Source organism: Sabethes cyaneus, chromosome 2, assembly GCF_943734655.1.
Source record: "Sabethes cyaneus chromosome 2, idSabCyanKW18_F2, whole genome shotgun sequence".
Taxonomy (NCBI): Eukaryota; Metazoa; Arthropoda; class Insecta; order Diptera; family Culicidae; genus Sabethes; species Sabethes cyaneus.
In genome coordinates this window covers 163,122,582-163,142,831 of record NC_071354.1, presented here as the reverse complement: position 1 = coordinate 163,142,831, position 20,250 = coordinate 163,122,582, and the positions used below count along the sequence as shown (strand labels likewise).

Below are 20,250 nucleotides of genomic sequence, written 5' to 3'. Positions count from 1 at the left end.
CATGGCAGAAACTATGACAATCCAAATTTAGGTCCATTTCAAAATCAAAAATAGGTCCAATTCAAGATCATGTTGGGTCCATTCAAGATCAAAAAAAGGCTTTGGCAAAAAACGATATATTTAATAAAAGTTTCATCAATTATACATTTTTAAAGTACTGATAATGTAGAAAAAAGGTGGTACTTTCCAACAAATAGTAACATCACCACATATTATTTATAAATGACGAGTAAATTGAGCAGGAGTGCGAGTGGTGGTGTTAAAAAGCGCTAAATAGGTCCATTCAAGATCAATTACCCTATTCATTCTTACTGACTCAAAATGAGACGGCAGCAGCAAATTTCGTTTTATTTCATCTATTACTTATGACGTGAAAAAATAATCCCACTGCGATCTGGAATATCTCTGGGAAAATGGATCCAAAATTTGCTAATATATTTTTTATTGAAGGTCAATCTAAGGTGGTTCTTTGAAGACAAGTTGTATAAAAATCGATCAAAAAATAGTAAAGATAGAGCCAAAAGTGTAACGGCAAGTACACTAATTTTTGAAGTCCCGGCGGGAACGTAAAGGTTAAAGTAGGTATGCAATAAGGCCGAACCTACACAATTGTGTAGGTATGAAAAACAATGTGCATAAGTAAGTTGTAAAAGTTATTTCGTGTAAATTTGTAATTACATCAATTAGAAATACTTATTACCAATAATTTTTTATCTAAGCAATTTCGAAATACGGATCCAATAAGAAAATACGATAGATAAAACTTTTTGCTGTTTTCACAAGATTTTGAAGACTAGACAATAATTAATCCAAACACAAAAGAAAACTTCTTTTCAGCTATTATCTATTTTTTTTACGTGTTACGATGTTTACACAAGAGATTGGTGCCATATATGTAAAAGTACGACGTTTAGAAAGGAAAGGAAAATTTTTTAAAAGTGGTCATGTCTCACCTACACAATTGTGAGGGCTCGGGCTTAAAGGGCTAATAATTATTACTGTGCGATTTAAATGAGAAAAAATTAAAAGTTTTAACAGAATTTTCCGATTAGCTGGAGATTATTTTTTCGGAAAATTCATAACTAATGAAAATTGTAATTAAAATGTAAAAAATATAAGCAAAGAATCTTCGCACGAAAAGTTTTATAGTGGAAAATATTATTGTTCATTAATTGCATCGAACACGTCTTTCAAATCAGTTGAGAACCCCCATTACGGCCCCTCTTCCACCCCTTTGTTTTTCACGCATTTGCGTTACGGAAATTCCTATAATGTAAGAGAAATAAAGCCTTGTTTTCCTTGTTTGCGTTGCAGCATCAAAAACTTATGGAACTAACGCTGCAGAGTGTATTTTAATCGCCTTCGATTACTTTCCAAATTTGGCTAAAAAGTCTGTTTCAAGTGCCAACTCGGATATTTACCGGCACAGTAAGACCTATAGCCTTCTCAAGCGAGGATATTCCGCGTGGTTTGATCGTACCTTCTAGCCATATCCCGGATTAACCAGTTCTTAACGTACCTTAATATCTTCCTCCTTAACTCTCGGTCCCCAGTTCCGGTTTTCATGAAAGTTTGTTGCCGTCTTTCCACACCTAGGTTCTCCTTATAACCCTTCAGAACATTATACGCTGTTGCTTTTGCCATTTTGGCTAAAGTGGTAGCCAACTTTGATCCAGACCACTCTGGATTTTCCAAGTATTTGTGCAAAATTTTTTAACGTCGTTCGAGTTCCATTCTGTACTGCTCCGCAACGTGGAGAAATATTTTGACACAACTTGCATTAGTTGTGCATCATAAATATGTAAATAAAGTTATGTCAATTGGTTCCAGTTTATACCACAGGAGGCTTGTCGGTGACGTACGAGGGGCGTCCAGATTTACAGGGTCTAGATATATGCTCAAATATTGTTTATATTTTCACTGTTTATTGATTTCAAGTAGGTGGACTCAAAGTGCAGTTTTTGCACACAGTTTATTAAGGAAAAAAAGTATATTCCCATCCTGAAGCGTGATCTTTTTTATTTGACAAACTTCGCCCTACCAACCTCTAGCAGTCGCTTCTAGCTGGGATTCGAACTCATATAAACTGGCTTGTTAGACCTACGTCATATCCCGAGGTTAACCGGTCAGCCGAGCACTATTCAAAGTAAGAATAAAATCCCTTAAGCACGTTACGTTCAGGATTCCGGATATAATACTCACTGGACGGGAAACCGGATCTAACCTACTCGAATGAAACGTGACATATATTTCCGCATGGTCACCCACATATGCCGTAAGCCATGAATAAACGGTCGCATGCTATAGGTTTTCTCATATGTACCCATATCCAGTTCTAATGGTTTCACGTTCTGTGCGGATTCAAAAACAATCGAGTTCCTCCTCGCGTCATCCTCAATTGCTTTTTCTGTTCTCGTAATGAATGTTTTAAACGGCAATTGTCGAGTCATTTAATGTGAAAGGTCGGTCGTTTCGGCCCAGAAGTTTTTTTTTATGAATTAGTGGCGCAGTGTTCAGACGTTTCTTGTTCTGATTCCATGATTCCGGTGCTGTATGCCGCCATGTAGGCATGTATGTACTGTCTCAATGACGACGATGATGTTGCGGGGAAACGGCATTGCCCCAATTGGCTGCGACGTCGCTGTTATATGGTACAGACTGTAATCAAAATCAATATGTAGTTGTTTTGTACTCGGTACATTTCTGTAGACAAAAGCTGAAACATCGAAATACCTACCAATTACTAATGCTGTTTCTCTCTCCTTTCAGGTAATGATCTTTTTGGAGAGATGTTGCATTGCGTGTAACAGAAAGGTAGCTATTTATAATGGAGTGTTTAATTTGCAATTTATTGTCTATCCGTATTGCACTCGTTATATATGGAAGAACTGAGACTGTGCGTAAGTAGTGCAAATACTAACCGCTGATTGACATAATTGTCCTGGTTTGAGGAGTATCAGTGCGAGTGGGGTGTTTGGAAATAATCATAACAAAATAACCCTGTCGCTTCTTCCGGGGAATATAAGCTATACTTGCATAGCAAATAAAGCTATGTTTGTTATGTCCAATGAAATGAAGGGGGCTCTATAAATCTAGGGTAAGTTAACCTATAGTGGACCCTTATCAGGTATCAGGTATCAGCATCTTTGGCTCGAGCAGCACGTTCCTCACAATCATGTGGAAGATTTGTGCCTTGTCCATCTTGCCCGTGTCATCATTTACCTGATGAGGACGGGAGGGAAAACAAGAGGAATAGGAAGGGGTGGATGAGGAATTTGGACAAACACAAACACATACATATCGAGAGATTTTCTTACCCTCGAGGGGATACTGCAATCCTTGGTAGTTAACTTATCAATAGTACACCCCCTGGGGGGTATACTCATGATAAATAAGACCTTATAGCCCAATACCGCTTTCGGTAAGAAACATCAAAATGTCTCGTAATTTTAGTTTTCTAAAATCCGATTCATTTAAGACGTAGGATCCAAAGATCCTACGACGCAATTGTGCTACTGCAGGACAGTTGCAAATTACGTGATATGGTGTACCGTAGTCGGATTCACATAAATTACAATGAAACGATTCAGCTCGCTGAATCGTAGCCATATGATAATTTAATCTGCACTCTGCAGTGACCAGTCACTGATCTGACAAAAATACACAATTTACCTTTGAGTGTTGCAAAAGAAATTTCGCAACCTTCTCACAAGGCTTGACAATGAAACTTTTCGTTTGACGACAAGTTTCAAGATTTTCCCAATAACGTACATGTTCAGATGAAAACCAAGATCGAATCTTTTGTTTTATCCAACATGCCGCAATTGGTAAAGCGAGTTCCGGTCCGAAAACCGACTTTTCTGCTCCAGATTTTGCTAGTTCATCAGCCCATTCATTTCCGGTTATACCAGAATGGCCAGGAACCCAAACCAGATGAACGGCATTTAGAATGCTTAGTTCTTCTAATTAGGTGTGGCAGGCGATGACTGTTTTAGATTTAGAATTAGCCGGACAAAGGGCTTTTATTGCGGCTTGACTGTCAGAACAGAAGTAGATAATCTTGCCTATCAGTTCTTTCTGAAGTGCAAGCTGAGCTCCGCACATAATTGCAAAGATTTCAGCTTGAAAAATGGTGCAGTAACTACCCAACGAATAGGATTCCTCCCATTCCAGCTCACGGCAGTAAACACCAGCACCCGCGCGACCTTCGTACAAGGAACCATCGGTATAACAGACCACAAGTCACATAGTCGGAAATTTTCCTTTCCATGTAGCCTGACATCCACTCATCTCTAGGAGGAAAGTCAATTGAGAAAGTCCTATACGGAAAAGTACGCATGAGCGTTATATCGCTAGGAGCAAGGGCAAACTTGTCCTCAGCAACAATTTGCGACCACAATCGAGTATGACCAGTGGAACCGTCCACAGACTGCCAAAGGCCAATCGCGTGTAGTCGATAAGCACATATTAGTGCCTCTTGCTTCAGGTGGAAGTGTAGAGGTTTAATATTGAAAATAGCTTCTAGGGCGGCAGTAGGAGTTGTAGTAAATGCACCAGACATTGCCATTAAACACATCCTTTGAAGATGGTTTAGCTTTGTCTGGACAGTCACAACTTCCCCTCTCTGCCAGCATACAAGACAACCATAGGCCAGTATTGGTCTGACAATGACCGTGTATAACCAGTGTATGTGTTTGGGTTTAAGCCCCCAAGAGTTGTCAATTGCTCGTCTACATTGCCCAAAGGCCGTGCATGCTTTTTGGATTCGGAAATCAATATTTGTGGACCAGTCAAGCTTGGAGTTGAGAATCAACCCCACGTACTTCACTTCGTTCACAACATCAACATCCGAATCGTAAAAGCGCAGAGCGCGAGCTCCATTGGTATTTCTACGTCTTGAAAATAAGACGATAGATGTTTTGCTCGGATTTACCGAAAGTGCAGTTTCTTGGCACCACGTTTCCACGACACGTAGTGCCTGCTGCATTAAGTCAAATAATGTGCTTATGCACTTTCTAACTACTAGGATGAGATAGTCATCCGCAAAACCATATGACGGATAGCCTACTCCATTGAGTTTCCTAAGTAGGCCATCCGCCACAAGGTTCCATAAAAGAGGCGAGAGAACGCCACCTTGTGGACATCCACAAACACTTTGCTTCCAAATGCTTGCTTGTCGTAAGGACGAAAAAAGCAATCGGTTACTAAGCATTTGTTCTATCCACTTTATGATTATTGATTATTGAATTATACATTATGATAACGAGCAGCCTCCAAAATGGAAGCGAGAGATACCTTATCAAACGCGCCTTCAATATCCAAAAAAGTTCCTAAGCAAGATTCCTTTTGTGAAAAAGCAACTTCAATTTTATCCACCACATCATGTAATAAAGTGGTTGTAGACTTGCCACTTAGATAAGCATGTTGTGCTGAATGAAGAGGAACTTCTACTAAGCTTGTTTCGCGGATGTGGTGATCAACAATCCGCTCAAGTGATTTAAGCAAGAGAGACGTTAGACTGATTGGTCTAAAACTTTTTGCTTGCTCGTATGTCGCGCGTCCACCTTTAGGAATAAACTTAATGGTTATTTCACGCCATTGAGTTGGGATGTACCCAATAGCAATACTACACACAAACATCCTTCTCAGAATGTGTTTGAAGTACTTGAATTCTTTCTGCAGTAGAATAGGGTATATTCCATCTGTTCCAGGAGATTTGTATGGAGAGAAGCTGTTCACGGCCCACTCAATCGCTTCAGTTGTGACAAGTCTCCGAGCAAAAGCCCATGAGTCTAAGCCACCTAAAACGATTTTTGGATCGTTTCGAACTTCAGGTTCCACTCAGCCCGGAAAGTGACTATAAAGGAGACATTCCAGGATTTCATTGTCATTCGAACAGTATTCGCCGTTCGAACTTCGAATGTTATTAACCTGATAATCTTTCGATTTTGACAGTATTTTATTTAGTCGACTTGCCTCGTCGAAACTGGAAACGTTGCTGCAGAACCTGCGCCAGCTCGTACGTGCTGAAGATCGTAGAGCCTTTGCATAGGCTCTCCGGGCTTGCTTGAAAGGCTCCACGCCATCCCTACGACGTCTATTTCAAGCTCTACTGCATCGTTTCTTTAGTTCCGCGAGATGAGAGTTCCACCATGGTGTTCCTCTAGTAGTTTTAATAGTTTTTAGCGGGCAGGTTACTTCAAAAGCCTTGTGACATCTACAGTCACATCCAGGTCGATCGATGACTCAATCGTCGGTTCGAGTCCTTGAAAGTTCGTCGCCAGTTCCTCCTCAAAGAGTTTCCAGTCGCAAAATCTTGGATTGCGAAATGTTGCAGCGTTCAAGGAGACACCCAAATGATCAAAATATATAAAGCAATGATCAGATATTGGTGTCTCATTTGAAACATGCCATTGTGCCAACTCATGATTGATCCTGTTAGAGCAGAATGTTATATCTAACACTTCCTCTCTACCAGCTCGTATGAAAGTTGGACAATTGCCAATGTTGAGTATTCCAAGGTTGGTACTACTCAAATATTCCATCAAATCAGAGCCTCTCAGATTGATATCCGAGCTGCCCCAAATGATGTGATGGGCATTGGCATCACTGCCTTCAATGAGCGGAAGCCCATTAGATCTCACCACATTTCTGAAGTCGTGACTGGGAGACGGTTCATCCTGTGGTAAATATGCAGAACAGTAGACATAGCGCCTATGGACATCATCCACGACGAGTTCTACTGTGACTGCACAAATATCTCGAGTAGTCAACTCAGAGATAAGGCATGCACTTATTGACCTATGCAACAATATGCATGTCCTGGGCATCAAACGAGGATTTGTCATACCAGTTTTGCTGAAAACAGCAAAGTTCTGGTTTCCAATATCCATCGAATGAAAGTACCTCTTGCGAAAATATGGCTCCTGAACCAACGCGAGGTGACAGAGCCATTAAAAATAAAAAGTTTTTCGCATAAATACAAATTTGCTGCCCGTTTGTGTTGAAGATTTATTTGTGCGACTCTAACTATTTGACTAGCGGAGTATATGCACAAACAATCTCCAACACAGATCAGACAGCAAATTGTAAGCGAAGCCAATTATGTCGGCCAGAACGCACTTGGCGTAAAACCCATAAGGGAAATTGGGCAGGACTCCTATGTTGTTCCCACGAAACGCAAGGGACAACAAAGATCGACCGTACCAGAGCCCCGCATGGCGCAGTAGGGGCAAGATGCCCAAAGCACTCCCTTCGCGACTGGCATGTTTTCACCCGTCCAGCCATAAGTTATGTTTGTTATGTTAAATTAAATGAAGGGGGCTCTATAAATCTAGGGTAAGTTAACCTATAGTGGACCCTTAACCTATTGTTTGGGACTACGCCCGCCCTAACGGAAGACTCACTGCCACGATTGTGACTAGTTTACTGTGCCATGCATATGTAATCTTCATCGTGGCCATTTTATTATTATATTTAAATAATAATTATTAGTCGATTTCATTCGAATTCCTGCTCTGAGAAAATCTATACGTTGGAATCTATTCCAGAATATTAAAATTAGTAAATTATAGGTTACAATTCTATTCAAAGCGTTTTTTTTGCGCTGCTGCAGCTTCCTTAATCCACAATAAAATTCATTTTCCAATCACATTACCCAGAATTAGCGACATTTATCCATCGATTAAACCACGGTCTTCCAATTAAGTGAATACATCGTTGGTTGGACATAAAACCATGCTGTGAGTAGCTGTTGTGATATAGCTATGTGATAAATATTCAGACAAAACAGAATACACAGCAAAAGCGAGTCACTGTGAAATATTGGCTGGTCCGGTGCCAACCTGCTGGCTGGGATCAAAAACACAAAAGCCGAGCTTTGTACAGTTACGTCAGTGACCCTGTCGGCACCGGTTGTCACGATTTGAGTCGTTTCACGGAGAATTTATTTTTATGCATTTGTCATTAGTTTACCATGCCGGATCGGCCTTGGTTGGTTAGTAAGACGATTTCCGTAACACGTATCGTTGATAGTAAGCTAGCATGAAAAAAATGTAATGACGTTAAAATTTGTATTGATTTCCTAATGCCTACATTTCAAACTGCTCCTGTTTTGACTTCCTTGACTGAAGAAGAAATTGCCCTTTGAAGGGTTAATGAACCGTTCTGTCCAGGTATCAAAAGTATTGATAGAATTTGTAACAGTCCAGCTGTGAGTTGAACTTTAATCAATCGTATAATGGCAGTTTCTGCGTCAATGAGCTCATTTAAAATGAATTCTGTAGACATACCTGTATGCAATCAATTCAACAAAATCAATATGCCGCTCAGGCTCTAATAGGGTGGATTATTTTCGGTATAGCTCAGGGAAACCGTAGTGAAGCTCCATAATTACTCGGTAATTAGAGCGAGCAATTTTGAACTGTCGCAGTACGTCTAGAGTTTATTACTAAGAAAACTTATGAGTCATAAGTGTAAATATTCAAATTATAGCTGAACTTAATTGAGCTGTTTCATAATATAATGGGAATAGCACTTTTTAGAGACGACACCCCTGTACGTGGTGATAGAAAATTGTGGTTAGAAGGAAAATATCAAGTTGGTATTCATGTGCTGGTTTGTACCCGTATGATGCTAGCCGGTGTAACTATTTTCGTCGTAAGGATATTGGTTTGGTTTGTCTAACAAAAAAGGAAATGTGTGTCAGTTCGTGTTAACATTATTCTACGTATGCTCTTCTTTTTAGTGTGCTGGCTGTATTTAAAAACTGTGGGTGACAGTGCAAATAATGTATGTAATGAAGAGCTTGGAACAAGCTGTTATGTTTGTGTTGTCTTATGTTTTTATAGAAATTGTTATAGTTGATCTAGAAAGCTAAAACTGTAGTTTTGGTTTCAACTTGATTTGTTCTCCTCTTTGACTTTTCCAAAGTATGATATAGCCAGAACATCAACTCACAATCTCCGACTAGTCTGAAGGTGCATAAACAACAAATCCACATTCTTTCAGTAAAAGGTCCAAGTGAGCCACAAATTAAATCACCATCTTTTTCAATTGAGGCTACAGATTCAATGACAATTCAATGAGAATTTCGTACGAAGATTCATCATGTTGGAGAAGATTTACTTTTATCTCGCTGTTTTGGGATGTAAATAAATCTGAAAGCCCGCTATTGTTCTTTATCGTTATGATTAATAATTTTTACGCATGGAGTGGTGGCATTTTTGGGATAATTCGTAGGTCAAACCAGTCAGGTTTTACGGGGGATCCCGCTACTACGAATCACACCTTCACAATCCTTTAAACATGCAAGGAGTATGATGTACCCACACCTCAAATTGTCGTCGATTTCAGGCTAGCGTACGATACAGTCGATCATGAACAGCTACGCACAAGTATGGATAAATTAAGTGCCTAATCGCTTCTCTAGAACGAGTGATTTGTACTATGTGCGCGTGACGGGGGCACTCTGGAGTCGCATCGTTATTGAACAGAGGGTTGTGGCAAGTAGACGAACTGTTCTGTACGTTTTTTTAATATTTCCATTGAAGGTGTGGACCGGCGAGTGGGCATCGAAAAGAAAGGCTATGCAGAGGATTTTGATCTCATTACATGAAACTTTGGAACGACGGAGGCAATCTACGCTAGACCAAAGGCGGAGGCTACTAGTATTGGACTAAAAATCAATGCATCTTAATCGAAATATACGAGAAGTAGAGGTTCAAGGAAAACAAAGTTCGCCTTCCACGGACATTGACTACTAATGAAGATGAACTCGAAGTGGTCAATTAGTTCATATATTTGGGATCTCTGGTACCCGCCGACAACAACACGAGTAAGAAGCTTCGATGACGCAATTAAGTTCGCAATTGGGAGTTCTTTGCTACCTACAAGACATTTAGATCTTGAAGTATACGCCGCTGCTCGAAGATATTGGCATACAAAACGCTAGTTTTTCGACCCTAGTTTTCAAATCAAATCAAATAAGTTTCTATAACGGTATCGGTATTTTTTACAATTTTCGGAAGGATAGGAACAGTAGGAGAAAGACTTTCTGCTACCGTTTCCTCCGAAAATTGTAAAAAATACCGTTACAGAGACTTATTTGACGAATATTTCAGCAGTGGTGCGAAAACTAGCATAGGGTCGAAAAACTAGGTCCCTTACCCTATACAGGTAGTTCCTTACGCACTTGAAGGGGGGCTCCGTAGCCGCAAGGTTACCGAGTCTGCTTTGACAAGCGAGTGGTCGTGGGTTCGAATCTTAGTAGAATCAAGCCATTCGAAGTCAAGTGACTAGCATGGGTTTATTCTCAGGCCCCTCCATTTACCCTTCCTTCGTGTTGAATTCTATATTTACCCTCTGAAGCCTCTTGACAGTGCAAATGTCCCTCCTATAGTTAAGTGTACTGGTCAGAGGTACGAATGAGTCCTCGCCAGGGACGGCTATAATATGGGATAGTGCTGGCAGCGAGGAATAAGTGGGTAAAGTAGATCAACCTTTGAAGGAAGGGTAAACCCCAATACACGCAAGCACGCATACAACTTTAAATAAGCATATCGCTCACTCAATAGCGATTATAGCAAAAAGAAATGCAGTGCAGGTCATACAGCAAACACCCGGGCGATATTACAATAGATCAACTATACTGGTCGCAGTAATGGGGGTCCCCACATGGAAACATACGCACTTGAAACTGCAACTTTGTTTACGGAAGACGTAGGGCATTGAATGGTATTTTCGGCATGAAGAACCAATACATCACCACGAAAGGAATGTACAACCATAGTAGTGTATATTGGTAAAAATTATTGATGATTGCCCCTTAGGATGCAGAGAATAGAGGGTTGGCCCAAAATAGAAATAGACCGAAAAACTAGTGCCACAACCCTATGTATCCCACCCCCCGTATTTGTGTGAAATGTGCCGAATATCTTTTGATGGAGTACAAAGGGAAAGGGAACAGTGGCACAAAAGTATGAATAATGAAGCTGCAGGTACCTCCTGGAGAGATACCCAGCGTAAACTGGCAAAAGTCGGGAGGCTACGATGGGCAAGCCACATCGTGAGGTTGCTGGACGATAGTGTTGCGAAATCATTTTGCTTCAAGGACCTCATCGGCTCTAGGAATAGATGGGCCCGACGTGCTAGAGAGCTCGGCCAGATCGACGCCCCCCTGCGAGTGTTGAGACGCAATAGGCCTCGAGCATGGAATGAATTTTATACGAGTTCTTGATACGACACAAGCTACCTCGATTCTAATCTGCTACAGAAGAAGAAATATTTGAAACGAACCGGGAATTCTACTAAGGCTCTCCTATGACTAGAACCAGATATGACCACAATCATACAGTATGTGAACTTTGTTTTTTCTTTAGCGATCGCGGCAGTCAAATCTTACATAGGGTATGTTGCTGCTTCGTCGTAGTTGCCTATTCCCGTCCTATCCAACACAATTTATTAAAAATATCAGCGATTTTTATGTCACACAATGCAAAATTAGTTATTCCTTAATATTTTACTTCGTTGACTATCATACGCGATTAATCAAATTGAGCTGAGATCTATTTAAATGCTAGCAGCCTAGCAGCCAAATTTTCTACGTTTTTTCGTGCGACAAAGAAGTAAACGTTTCAATTTCCGTCATTCATAAAATGAAAATAACTCACGCAACGCAAAGTCGTTATTCTGCAGCCGGGAAAACTTGCATGACCTGCAGAAATTTTGCAGAATAACATTTGTCATCCCGTCCTACACAAATACATGCGCGCTAGCTTCGTAAACATTATTGTTATTTTTAGTTCGGACGTTGTAAAATGTTGATGGAGGGATTTTAAAACGGTACGACGAATTTAAGATATAAAGTAAGTTCCGTAATTTCAATAAAATACTTTACTAATCGTTTTTTAGTGAATACAAGGGGCACGGATCGGAAGATAAAGGTGTTTGAGTCAAATCAGCAGCAGAACTTTTAGAGTATTCATTAAATCCACCTAAGAAATGATGATAATTAGAGTGGCTTTCCTTAGTACGACGGGAATTAGAAATAAACCCTACTATACTGAGTCTGAACTTGAAAGAGAATCATTTTTATTTCAACTGAATGATTTTTTCCGAGAGCACCTGTGAGTATCAAGAGTATAATACATAAAAGTGCTTGTGATATAATTTACACTGTGTGTTCAATCATAAATGGTTAGTTCAGACGCTATTAGAATTTTATTTTTTTAGGTATATGCAGCAAGAGTTTTTGTTTAGTTGTACAATTATTGTGATTAGAATTAAAGTGTTAAGTAAAAAATCTTAAAACAAAATTCTTGCGAGCATAGGCTCAATGTACATTAACTGCCTGTGTGTCTAGTGGCGTTACTGAAAAATTCATTTCATTTGTTGAATGCTGATTTTTTCGATAACTGAAAGTAACTCGCTAGACTGCGTAGGGTCAGTAAAACACAGTGACCCAACGCTAACGACATTACCGTTCATAGCGTTAGAGGTACATTTGAGCGTTTTGGTCATACATTCCGGTAATGTCCGTTACAGTGAATCTAAATTATCACATCAAAAAAGTGATTTTTTTCTATCGAAAGTATGGAAAGTACGAAAAATTTTTCAGAACCGAATTCATTTATGAAAAAATGTCACAGTTTGCAATCTCATGAGGTAACGGGTGACAACTAAAATTTTGGAATGTTTTTGAGGCCCCTTTTCTCCACAACAAACGAGCTCAGAAAGAAATGAGAGTATGTATGTGTTAGCTCTCTCTCTCTCCTCTTTTTGTTAATATTTTTTGTTTTGTTTATGCTTGCCTTGGTTTGCTTAAAATGACGTCGAAACAAGAAGCATTTCGGGAGCACGTTGTACACTTCTACGAACTGCCACAGAAATTTCGACAAAAAGTATACGGTACAACATTTAAAAAGCGAATATGTTGCGGCTTCGACTGTTTACCATATCATAAGATGCCCAACAACTATTCGCAAGCAAGGTAGTGGAAGACCAGCCAAAATTATGGACACAGAAAAACATCGTTCTCTTTCTCGTTTTTTCAGCAACAAGCCCTCTGGTTTGGCTATCAATTAAGATGCACCAGACGAATGTTTGAAGATAATTTTGATCTTGTTTCTACAAAAACATTATGCAGATGGACAATACGTGTTTTGACCGGATAAAGCATCATCGCATTACACCAAAAAACACAATCGTTCATGAATACCCATTCGATCCTTGGTGTAGAAAAATAACTGGAGAACCACGAATTGCAAACAGTGGATTGGTAGAATCAAGAGATGCAATCGCAAAGTTGACATGACGGCCGTACAACGCTTCTGTTTCGACGTCAAACGAAAGCTTTGGCGAACAGCCGATTACGGACCGTTTTCAAATGTACACTCATTTTTTTTCAACAATGTATAATGTATCTTTAATTTCGGTAAATCAGATTTTCTTCATGTATCTTTGTCTTTTTTGACAGCTTGAGAAAAAAATTCCAAAATTTTAGTTGTCACCCGTTAGATAACAAAATATAAAAATCATATACCGTATGGGAAATAAATTTTCAAACCTACTCTGTGATTCTAAATTCTTTTAAGTTTCAGTGTTTCGTAAAAATTAAACAGGCCACTATTTTCGAAACTAAGTCAACATTCGTTTACGCTCAAATCGTGTCGACGACCGGACAGATTTAACGTTATACGATCAGAAACACTATGCTGTGGAGGCTTCGCAGCATGCACCTGTAAGTGTGCAGTTTCACCACGTGACGCGACAAACCTGTTTTACTCGTGCAGCTACACTGCGTTGTGTGCACCAATTTATGAATGGCCATGACTGTATCTTTCGACTGTGTGGATTCGTCATTCGAACGAGACACGAGATGCTATACAAACCTCAGTTGTAGCAACTAGGAGGTCGGTGGATTTTATAGATGAAATTGCTTTTCATTGGCAGTAAAACGTAGCTTGAATCAACTGCGAAGATAGACACATACTAGAGAAAAAAAGAAGAAAAAAAATACACACATGCCGTAAAGCTACATTGTTATTTTTTTTGCAAAATCGAGGATACGATCAGAAAGTGTATTAATCTTAAGATTCAGCAATGCTTTAATATGTTTTTCCGTATTTTAAAATTAACTATGGAGGGAGTTTGACGTGAATACACGGTTGCTGACATACCAAGGCATTTGTGTCAGCTTCCAGTTTATATAAATGGTGCTGAAAATATACAATCTCAAATTATTTTATGAACCGGTTGATTACATCCTACCAGACAGGGAAGTGAGCATAATTGATGAAAGCGACACAATCTGAATTCACAGTTGGGTATTGCATTGCACGAGACAGTGTTAGTAGGAAACGTAATGCGACGTGGTTTAAGTTTGATAATAAACAAACTACGTCACCATGGTAATCTGTAATGCAAAATGAAAGCATTTTCTTTGTATGGTAGCATAAGACTTTTCTGTATTGATAAATATACATGAAGGTGTAAATATATAGAATGAACTAGAATGTGTTAACATAATTGGTGTTGAAGTAAATTGAACACAATTGCTTGATTTATTATTAGTATTGTATCATTGTATCATTTCCCATATGTACCTAATAAAATTTACTTAAACGTGTCGAGTATCGAGTTCTATGTTAATGTCCTCGATACAACGTCAAGTTTTATGCTGCACCTTCTATGTTTTCCATCTGTGAATAATTAATCAAAATAAGTAGGAATGTTGTGTTTCGCACTGGTCGTAATTCTCTCATAGCGTGCAGTAATTTTCTATCACATTTGCAAGCAAACCTGATCATGCAATCAATCACCCTCCCATGACGGGATCGTAGAGGCCATTGAGTAATGCACGCCGGTTTGTTTCAACCGGTTAGCATCAATACTAGTAATCAGCTGCGATAGTCTCGTCACCGTCACTGGCTAGCCGTGGGATGATTTTCTGACTTGCATTTTGCTGCTTGGAGTAACGTCATACACTTAATGTGAATCAAGGTTGGCGAAAACTATGATATCTGCTTCTCATGATTGTTGGATTTTTTGGATTTTTTTTTACTAAATGCTATACCATTGAAAATAGTCGACATTTATTGGCAACTTTCCCAAATTGTTGACGATAAAAATAAAATAATAAATTCTTTTTTTCATTCAATGTGCCTGACAAACCAGAGATTGACTCTGCATTCATTCATTCTTACGCAAATATTTGCTATAAGTGAGAGAAGTGAATTTATTTATAATGCTCGCTAAATTATTCAACAGCAAACAGTCTGTGACTCAACCCTAACTAAACCGCAGTGTGGCATGAATTAGTTGTGTTCATTAGTTGTGAGAACTTTAATGTGTAAATGTCGCTTTACGCTTACCTAACAATTCATGCTTCAATTAGTGATGAAGTACATATGTTTAATCGATAGAACATGTAAATATTCCGGTTAGCAAATGATTTCATACTAATACAAGCCAGTGATCGCGTTTATTTTCGACACTACCAACAACCATCGTCGTTGGTCTGGCAGTGTGCTCCAGTACAGGCGATAATTTTGTTGACGTGTGCCTTCGGAGAAATCGTGCGTAGCTGGCTGCTGAATTAATTGGCAGACAGACAACTTTTACCGCGATAAGATTTTCATGATATGCTTTGCCGCTAATGCTACATCTACATGTAGCTTGATATCACTGCGGTCTTTTCTGTCATCCGGCACGAGAGATAGTTTCTGTTCCACCATCAATTTTATTGGGCGTAAATATTTTCAGTGCGTCGTCTGCTGGTTATATGCTAAGAGCGGCACATAAAAAGGATGACACCGTCCTTGTCCGTCACGTTTTACGGAATGCAAACCGTTGTCGGGTGCAATTCGGGGCTGTGCGTAGGGAGGAAATTGCTTTACTACAGCTAAACGAAACCAATAATTTGATAAGCAAATTTTATGAATGGGCATTCACCCTTGACATATATAATTTTTTATATATTCTATAAAACCAGTGAGTTCAACACTGGGTGCCATATACTTACTAGCATAGCTGGTGGTTTTGCGAATGACCCAACATCAAATTTTACTATCATCTAAACCGAGTTGAGTCACTCAAGTGAGCCAATTTAATTTTCTGCTTATATTATACTAGGTCGAGACGGGGGAAAATCGATCGTTTTGGTTTACTGTCCGTTAATTTGATTGTGACATTTTGATGTGTTACTCGATAGCAAAATTGTGAGCTATGATTTCTCCTTTCACTAAGAAGAATAAATTTAAAGTGAACTGTTCAGTTCAGTTGTTTTCCGATAGTTCAATGTTGAACTTAACAAAAAATGCCTTGTTAATGGAAGCCAATGGAGAAATCTGACCTTTTCGGGGTTTTTTGAATATCGCATAGATTAAAAAAGGAATAATTTCGCGTGAATATGAAACTAAAAACAGCAAAAGGTAATAAAACGAAAGATGTCAGCACAGCAATATTACAACGTAAATACACAAAATAATGCAGTACTCAATTCAGAAAGATTGTAGCTTTCATTCAACTTTACAAATGTTTCACACCTCAGGACTTTTACCGAATTTGCCTCCATAAGGCAATACAGTCGAAAGAGCACCACTGAGCGGGTTTGAACGCACCAAATCTACTTTAAAATAACATTTTCCATATTTCCTCCATCACAAATGGGCTTCTTCCAAAACATGGGAGGATTTATGTTAATAAATATAATTGTAATGAAAAAATTAATATTTTGATGTAAACTACCTCCGAAAAATTTCTACTGCTGCAAGTCTACAAGACGTGATGTACAATTTCTATCATTTTTTCTTAATTCAGTGATAAGAATCAGTTTCAATCTTATGCAATTTTTTTATGTAGACCTGATCTGACGAGCTCATCTTTCAAGATCCCAATGCCGGATTACACTTTCCAGATGCACAAAACCCAATCAAAACCATTGAAGATCCTCCTCGGAAATGGCGAGTGGAGAAATGTTTTGGATTCATCTGAAGATTTCGAAATAAAATCCATCGAGGCCATTTAAATTAAACTTTTTTATCAGAAAGTATCATCTACAGTGGAAAAGCAAACATCAAAATGAAACTGAATAAAATATTATATCCATAAGTTGTTCAAACCTTCATAGTTACTAAGATATCTTCAAAACGTTGGAGTATTGTTGTTAATTTCTTGATTTTCATGAGATTGTTGAATTTGAAACCAATTCACGGTGAACCGTTTAGTCCTCAAATCACTTTCTTTTTTAAGCTATATGATCGAATAAATTCCCAACAACCCTGTTAACCGAAGGAAATAGGAACAATTTTATTTGCATTTTAATGGGGTTTTCAACCGGTGGTTGGTTCACCTCAAAAATAGTAACAAAATTGACACCTGATGTACCTATTGAAAACACCTATTGTTGACGAATGCATCGAACACACGATTACTGTAACTTATGGAAAATGTATGTTGTGCTAATACCAACAGAGGCACATGGGTTGTGTACATTAATTATACCATACACATCGTGTGCATGAAAAATGACATTCCATTCCAAGCTTGTTGCATCTTTTTCGGCTAAATAGCTTTGCAAGAAGCTGACTAGCCCTTAAGCTATTTGTGGCGAGTTCTAAGATAGATTCATCACACAAAGCTCGGTAGATAACAAACATGGCACGTGCTTTTTCACACATTTGAAATTTATACAACTTTGTCACAATCACGCATTTAATGTGTAGTACGTGTACGTGTACATCATTATACAGGTGCAGTGTGAACTATGCTCCTCCTATTCGAATTCTGCATTTTTATGCATACTGTGTACTTAAAAAAATAATAAACTACAAAGAAACGAAATATGAAAAATATAAATTTATTTATATGAATACTTTTTGATTGATTCAAATTAAATTAAAATGATCAAAGTTCTGGTCTTTTAAAATTATTGCACTCCTAAGGATGTTGTAGTCACCCACAAGATGTACAATGCCTTCCACATATTGATCAATCGTACCTTTACTCAATAAATCTAACTGTACATGAGATAACGTACCTTTATCTGTTTAACATCTCACCAAGCTAGCCATGTGTGCACACATATTTTCATCAATCATTATCTACCAACTGCAATTACCAGGCAATTCGCCACTAAAGGTTCCACTTATCTCAAATCCGCTTCAAGCGTTTGTAAATCTCAATTACCTCGTGAGATAAATACGATTAGCGCACGATGTTTTCGTCGGGGCAGAATGCTGTTTTACTTGTCGACGTTGATTCCTATTCAACAATCGGCGGCTACTACGGATACTTATACATACTACGATACAGTGCAGACCGGCATACTATCTGCTCCAGCCGCTTATCACCCACTCAAATATACGTATCTTTCCGCAATACATTCGTATCCTCTCTGTCCGATAACCCGAACAAAAAGCTGTAACAAAAACCATCATCAATTTCCAATTGTGGCGTTATAATTGGTATGAATTTAATTTTCGGTCTAAAATCAACTTACTAATAGCTCAATTAGTTATAAACTACTTCCGTTAAATAGCATCAGCGATTTATGTACTTGATAAACTTTAAATCAAGTACTCCTAGTCTATTATTCTCACGTTTTGGGATTGTTATTAAATAACCATTTTGCTTTATAAAACCTTTCTTTTATGTATTATAATTAGTTTTTTTCAATCTATTTTATTTTAATCGTAATATGCAATTATTTTTCTATAATTTAGTTTAATGTTATTTTATACCGACCAATGAATGAAGCGCGATAGCTCCATGCATCAGCGCGCCAATGTACCTGTAGCGAAATAATACAAACATTGAATGCATGTCTGTGATTGTGCTTCCGATCGTTTGCTGTTTTCGCTGATTTGCGTTATACAAACCGTTTGACGAAGAAAGAAACATCTTTCAGCCTATAAGAACATACCAGCATATGTGTTTATTTATAGCTTAGAGTTCTACAGATTCCGGATCGAGTGCAATTCTGTTTGGGTAGCGCTCGTTCATCGTGCAGCGGATAGGCTGTTGTTAAGTTTTATTATAATTGTGCATCTTTTATTTTCGCTTTCATCATTTATAGATGTGTTAACTGCTCATTGGCACTTAATAATTATGGTAGAGTACACCCGGTTGATGGTTGCTGTGGTTCAACGACTTGCAAACTATAAATATGAACTATTCTATTAAAATTTTAAACGAAAGCCTCATGAAGAGGCATAAACGTAATAACTAAAACCCGATTTAATCAACCTAGTGGTGAAAGGAACAAGGAAAGGCATTTCCAGCTCAAATATTATTTTTGATTTGTATTTGAATTTGTAATTAAAAAAAAAACTGACAGAGTCAAATTCTATACGCATCACTTTGAACTAAATTCTTATATAAACTGTTTCTTAGGCCCAGCCGTTCTCAAGTTATTCAGATGTGAAATCTAAAAATGATCTATTAGAGTCAACTCATGCAAAGTATCAGATAACCGTGTAATCGACCTTCACGGATTTGAACCAAATTTTGATTGTTCATTTTAGGTCAGAGTGTCATTACAAACCATTTCGCCGAATACCATTTTGCGGAACACCAATTCTCGGTTGACCATAACGCGGAATTTAGAGTTTCGCAGAATACCATTTCGCGAAATAGAGTTTCGCAGAATACCATTTCGCGAAAAACCTTATACGGGATGTACCATTCCACGGAAAATCTCTTCGTAGAAAGTGCCATTTCGCAGGGGTGACCCAACTGAAGGAAAGTAATAGAGGTCAGTAGATCTAGGAAAATAAATAAACCTAGATAGAGGTGATCTCTACGGCGGGCTGCCTCCTGCAGTGGCTGGCACTTCCGACGGCAGATCGCTAGCAACATTCGCAGCCTGTGTCTGCCTCGTCCTGAATCATCTAATGTTACTATAGATAGTTTCTGGCGATCTTGTTATTGACTAATGTTTTATGATAGAGTCTAAAATTTCTCGAGATCGATTAGTTTTTATGCTACGCAAAAATTTCTGCTTTATTTGTATGAGAGTCCTTATCCCCCTACCATCATAAAAAATCCTGCATCTAAAACCCACCACCTGCCACTATTGAAGTGGGAAGGGATCATGATACACCTCCTAAAGAGGGGAGGGGTCTCAATTCACTATCGGAAAAAAATTTGCCTTCAAAAACACCCACGTGCTAAATTTGGTTCCATTTGCTTGATTAGTTCTGGAGTTATGAGGAAATTTGTATTTCATTTGTATGGGAGCCTCCCTCCTAA

The 20,250-nt window shown here is 38.6% G+C and overlaps 1 protein-coding gene across 8 annotated transcripts in view; it reads left to right on the top strand.

The window, feature by feature from the left end:
- LOC128733957 (cAMP-dependent protein kinase type II regulatory subunit) overlaps positions 1-20,250 on the top strand; it is a 121,529-nt gene that overhangs the window by 26,936 nt on the left and 74,343 nt on the right. Inside the window, exon 2 of one of the 8 annotated variants that reach the window (XM_053827876.1) lies at positions 2,770-2,814. The exons of the other annotated variants lie outside the window; for them this stretch is intronic. The gene's annotated coding sequence lies outside the window, so the exon portion shown is untranslated. The remainder of the gene's footprint in view (positions 1-2,769; positions 2,815-20,250) is intronic. 8 annotated transcript variants of the gene reach the window in all.